The 6,000-nt window shown below is 45.7% G+C and overlaps 1 protein-coding gene across 10 annotated transcripts in view; it reads right to left on the reverse strand.

Annotated features, from left to right (window-relative positions):
- MICAL2 (microtubule associated monooxygenase, calponin and LIM domain containing 2) overlaps positions 1 to 1,421 on the reverse strand; it is a 119,563-nt gene extending 118,142 nt beyond the window's left edge. For 8 of the 10 annotated variants that reach the window (XM_085579750.1, XM_085579747.1, XM_085579749.1 and 5 more), the window contains exon 1: positions 1,009 to 1,142. The gene's annotated coding sequence lies outside the window, so the exon portion shown is untranslated. Of the gene's footprint in view, positions 1 to 1,008; positions 1,143 to 1,257 lie in introns of those variants that run through there. The other 2 variants (XM_085579743.1, XM_085579742.1) reach the window with 2 other exon arrangements.
- Between the last annotated feature and the right edge of the window lie 4,579 nt (positions 1,422 to 6,000).

Below are 6,000 nucleotides of genomic sequence, written 5' to 3' on the forward strand. Positions count from 1 at the left end.
AAAGAGAAAGGCAGAAAGAAAGGCAGGGAAAAGAAGAAGAAGAAAAAAAAAAAAAGTCCACGCTCCCATGAAGTTTTTTGTCCCTACCAACACGTCTCCGTTTTGACCTGCAAGGGACCATCTTTAGATATAAAATGCAGTCCCATTTCCATGCTCGGATCTCATTTTGCCTCAAGGCACCAACAGGGTTGCCAGTTGTAAACAGTTTTTAAAGTCGACAGAGACCTCCAGATCTTTTTCAATAAGCTTCAGAGAGAACTTAAAACTTTTTGATACTGGCTCAACCTTACAGGCGTAGGGGCAAATAAACGCACAATCACCACCCCACGAGCCAGCGATCTGAATTCAAGTCACATGCTGGATTTACAGATGAGAAACGGAGCTAACGCGACAAGACAATCACTATTAACAAACACTTCGAAGCTCAAAGAGAAAATCAGCAGATGCCATCCTCAATTAGCCCAAAAAGGTGAGCAGAGAAGGATGTTAGGCTGATTAACACATCCATTAGGACGCGTCCAAACTAATAGCCCGCTCCAGCGTTGTAACACGCTTTGGAAAGCGCTCGGCTCTCTTCACCCTAATCGCAGGGTACCCTAATCGCAGGCGACTCACAGAGCGAAAAGATTACTTTGACTTTTCCTGCGTGGCCGTCCGAGCCAGCGCGGTGCCACCGCCCGGGAGGGCTCCGGGAGCGCCGCGCCCGGACCCGCCAGCGGGGCACGGCCCGGCACAGCCCGGCACGGCACGGCCCGGCATGGCACAGCCCGGAACAGCCCGGCTGGGCACGGCTCGGCTGGGTACAACCGAGCTCGGCACAGCCCGGCACGGCTCGGCTGGGCACAGCCCGGCTGGGCACAGCCCGGCCGGCCCCGAGCGCCGCCGCCTGCGGAGCAGAGCCCGGCTCGGGGCGCTCCCTCGTTCCCTCGCTCGCTCGCTGCCGCCCGCGGAGGGTCCCCCGTGCCCCGCGCCCGCCCGCGGCCCCGCTCCTGCCCGGCCCCGCCGCACCTGCTCCGCCCGTCCCGCGGCCCCAGCGGCTGCAGCGGCGCCGCCGCTCCTCATGCTGCCGGCGCTGCCCGGGCGAGCTCGCCGGCCTCGGGGCGGGGCCCGCGGCCCGCCCGCCCCCGGCACCAACCCCGGCTCCAGCCCCGGCCCGGCCCCGGCTCCAGCCCCGGCTCCGGCTGCCCCGAGCGGGGTTTCCGTGGGGTTTTCTCGTTCCGGTGGTTTCGCGCCCCGAGCGGGACGAAGCGGCCCCACCTGCCATGAGGGAAGCGCTGTGAGGGACGGCGCGGCATGGGGAGCCCGGGGCGATGCCTCTCGGCTGCTAAAGTTCTGGTTTTGAGGAGGAATAAAGGTTGTCGCATATTCGGCAGGTTCAAGGTTTCGGTCAGCAGGCAAATAGAAAACCGCTGGCAGCGCTGGCGCTGTGACTGCGCGACTCCCATCAACAGCAACATCCTGCTGACGGCAGATGTGAAGTTGCATGGAAAAGGAACAAAGAAAAACAATCAGGAATCACTTGAAGTGCTGCAACAGAAAGGGCAAATGAGCTAAAGCCCGTATCAGCTAACCTAAAGCCCCAGCAGGCCCACTTTATAGGTAACCTCAGCCGTCATAAATGTTTTGGCATGTGCCACACAGTCGCTACACCGAAGTGGTGCTGCAGGAGGCTGGGCAGAGCAAGGGAGCGGGACCCTCGGCCTGCCATGCCGTGAGCTCTGACCCTTTTCACGCTTGAGCCAAATTTGAAGTGGTTTTGGATAACGTGGAGGGAAAACAGGTGTCAATGTGGCCCTTTTCATCCACGCACAGCTGAATGTAACATAATCTATAGTGACCCAAGTGGTTTAGCCAACTCTCAAAAAAAAACTTGTTGACCTTAAGGCAAGAATTTTGTTGAAGAAAATACCTCTCATTTGGGTTGAAATTTGTCTTCTAGTTTTCTGCATTGTGCTTGGCTGAAGCCAAGTTTTGCTCAATGATTAACTTTGAATTGCAATATGTTTGTCTGCTGATTTAACTTCAGGAGATTAACTGTACTTTTTCCTCCAAGTGATAAAAGCAAGAATATAGAAAAAATGGTGCATAGCATTTCCCTCTTATCTAAAAGACTATCATCTTTAGCAGCCTTGGGGAAGGCAAGAACAAGGAATGAGAAAATCCTCTTGGCAAACTTCCAGGGAAAAAAGTGATCTTTAGTTAACAAAGGGGCATGGGTATATGAAAGAAATCATATTTATATAATTTTTACAAAGTCTTGCTAGTTTCAGTCCACCACTGAGAGTCAGAGAACCCAGAAAATATAAACTCTGAAAGACTTTAGCCCCTACTGGGAAATATTCCAAAACTTCTTTCTTTAGGATAGATGTTTCTTTTCGGTTAGGAAAGATGTTTAGAGCACCAATCTCTCACATGTCTGTTCACCTTCACAACTGTCCTCTTCCCCTCCTCACTTCTCAGAAAAATAAATAAGTCCATACAAAGATAACCCTTTCCTGCCAAGTTCTTCCAAAATTTTTCTGCATTATCAGGAGCTGCATGAAGACCAGCAGGAACCTTGCTGTTTATTAACTATAAGTAGTGTATTTACTCATTGTCCTTAACGTTTTGATCTTTGAAAGTGGCTGAAAGATGACTGTATAATTCACACTAAACTATTATCACAACCTTCTTTAAAAATTATGTTTCATTAGATGTTACTTAACCAAAATTAAGAAATTCTTTATTCACAGTCACACCTACTGCTCTCCAAAGGAAAACATAACTGAGATAATATATGAGATAAAGTCTAGTCACTCTGGGCTAAGATGATCACACATCAGTTAAAGATTAGATTAATAAGCATTAATCAGGAGCCACCAATCTGGCATTACATGGGACTCTGTGGGATATCCTAGCCCACCCTCCCTTCTTTGAGGTGTGGGACACACAAGCATAAAAGGGTAAGAGTAACTTCCCTGGGGGCTGCACAGCCTTGCTTTCCTGAGACCAAGTTCCTTTTTTTTAACCGTGTAGCTGCTTTGTTCAATTCTAGCCTGTTCTCCTCCACTGAAAGGAGAGGGAAAAGGAGTAAGAATGGTTCTTACAAAAAACAATCCAGCTGTATTAACTTCAGCTGTTAATAATTCGTAATTTGTCTGTGCTGGTTTCCAGGTTGTTTATTCTGTTTATCTCTACCATGTTCTGCTGCCCTGCCCAGCTCTGTCCTGCAGGGCAGCGTGTGGGGCTCTGCCCTCAGTGGGATGTTACAAACATTAAATACCAGAAACTCCCTGGGCTGGATTTACAATAACGTGCCAAGATATGTCACCTACGTTGGACAGTGTGTCCCCAGCCTGAACCAACAGAAAAATGCCAACACCACAGTGAAACATGGAGGGCATGAAGAAGGAGAAAAAGGACAAGGCACGCCCAATTTCCTCCATCTTGATCCCTTTGGACCCCTTATCTAGAATCCTAAAATTTTACTTTTGCACCCGTGCCACACTTAATTATTACTCATATCAAACACTCAGAGCTTGTAATTCATCCTATAAGATTGAAAACTCTTTTCCATGGACAGAGATCACAGACAGTGTCTCTGGGAGCTCTGTACAGGGGGATTCCTGACCCCTGCCAGGGTCCCAGACCTGCCAGGGCAGCCAGAGGGATGCCCTGGACTCCCACAGGATATTGATCCCTCTCTGTGGCTGGTGATGTGCAGCACTCCCTTTCCTGAAGTGTGGAAGTCTGTCTGTTCAAATTCTTGTAAATGGATTCTTATCTACATATCCAGCACAATAAAAGTCCTTCTTGTGTTTCTTATTCAAACAACTTGTCTGATCCTTTCTGATGAACTGTGGGTATCTTCAAAGTTAACTGATTTTTTCATATAGGAGGCCTGGTTGTGGCCTGGCTCTCAGGAGACCATGTTGAGACCATCCCTCATCAATCATTTATTTTCTTTATGACTTGGAGAATTCATCATGCATCAGTTTGTGATCTGTAGGGTGCAGAGAATAGGGCTTCCTCCCCTTATGGGGGTTATGAGGAATGAAACCCTCGTATGAGGCTAATGTTCTGCTGCATCATGTGAAATGCCACTATGGGTATTTTCCCACTCTTGGTTTGAAGTTGCTCATCGTACACATCTCTAGTGAGATTCAGTAGTTAAATACAAATTTTCATGTTCTCTTCCTTCATTAATGCTTTTTGGTTTATATCAACATAGAAAGCCATTAGGGTGGTTCTTTTAAAGGGATTTTGCTTTACAGAGTGAGGAAAAGAAAACAGATCTAAGGAAAGGAAGCTGGATTCTTTATGTGGGAGCATGTAATTTTCCTGGGGCCTGGAATAGCTGGATTTTCTTACCACATGTGCAGAAAATAGCCCTTCCTACCCAGTCCTGGGTATATCAGATAGTACCCTTAGCATATAAAGGAACTATTCCAGTGTGAGACACCTCCTAAAAAACATTTGTGTTCTAGTTTCCAAGCACATTAACAGATTTATATAGGTCTGTTGAGGCAGAGTTCAAAACACTTTGATTCATTAGAAAAAGCAGACAGAACTACTGGTGAAGCATACATAGCTAATTTTCTAGCCTTTTTCCCACAGGGGCTCCAAGTTCATTAGCTAGGGAAGTTTGGGGATGGATCCTTCATCATCCTGCCTTCCTTCTGTGAGCAGTTTGTCCCACACTCAGTGCTGCTGCTGCAGAAACAGGATTTTTGTGGGGCTCTCCCGGCTGCCAGGGTTTGCATTTGCCCTGTGTTGCCTCTGTCCTTTGGGAGTTCTGACAAGCCATCCCTCAGCACACCTGGTCAGTAACACCCCCAGGCTGCTAGCATTAGTCCTTCTTCCCTCCCTGCAAATATTATTGTTTGGGTTTTGGGCACGTGTGGGGGTGGTTTTAGTTTTCCATTTGTATTTTCTCTGTTTTTTTAACAAACAGCAGTTACAGATTGTTTGATGCATGTTACCAACACAAATCTAGGAAATTTCACTCCTTCACATGTCTTTGCTGGCTAAATCTCCCTGAGGCTAAAAAGGATTTTGCTTATGTGGAATTTCTAATAATACACCAAATATGGGCACAGGATGATCTATTGCTCCTGGTATCATTCAACATTAATCAATTCATTTCCTAAGACACTTTGCTAAATGCAATTTCATAGAGAGACAGACCAGCTAGTCAGCACCAGCCTCTTCAAAATCTTCAGCTCATGAATAAAAAAAAAAAAATCTTTCTTTAATCTTAGAATGTCTAGGATAACTTTAATTTTAGTAAAGCATGAAATAATGGTCCTGTATTTATTCCTATAATGGAGTCACGTCTCCATTATAGTAAAATGACACAATGAAGTGTCATTTTACTTCATTAAGGGATAATGTCAGCTCTGGTGATCTTGTAATTACAAATCCCGGAAACATTTTTTGAGTTCTGAAAAGCAACAGTCACAACCCTAAGATGTTTTAAACCTCTCATGGAACACATATCATCTTGTAAGGTGTATTTGAATTTTGAGAAGATTTGACAGATAATCAAATAAGGTGGACATTATGAGGGGTGGAATAAACCATCATTAAAAAGAGTTGCATCTTTTTCTTTCCTTCTTGTAGCCAGTCTTTTACTCTTAAAATATTCAGTCTTTCATAAGGATATGTTTTTATTATTACCCTTAAGAATACCACTAAAAGCCTTAATTTTATCAAAGTTAAGTCATCAGAGTTTATTCCACAGATATTTTATATTTTAATTTCTGACACTTGGGTTTGTGTGCTTAAAAGAATAAAAAAAGAAGCTTTTGATTCTGCTTTAATTTGCAGCAGTCAGTACTCTGAAAGACATGAGAGATATCAAAGCCATGGAGCTGCTTCTGTTGAAATAAAAGTCAACATCTCACTGACTTCAGAGAGAAAATTAAGTGTTGTTTTGCATGGATTCCAATGGGCTTTGGATCAGGCCTCGTTTCCCCAGCCAGTGCTTGCAGTGTTGCTGCTTTGGATTGTGCTGACAAA

This window comes from Lonchura striata, chromosome 5 (genome assembly GCF_050655825.1).
Source record: "Lonchura striata isolate lonStrDom1 chromosome 5, ASM5065582v1, whole genome shotgun sequence".
NCBI lineage: Eukaryota > Metazoa > Chordata > Aves > Passeriformes > Estrildidae > Lonchura > Lonchura striata.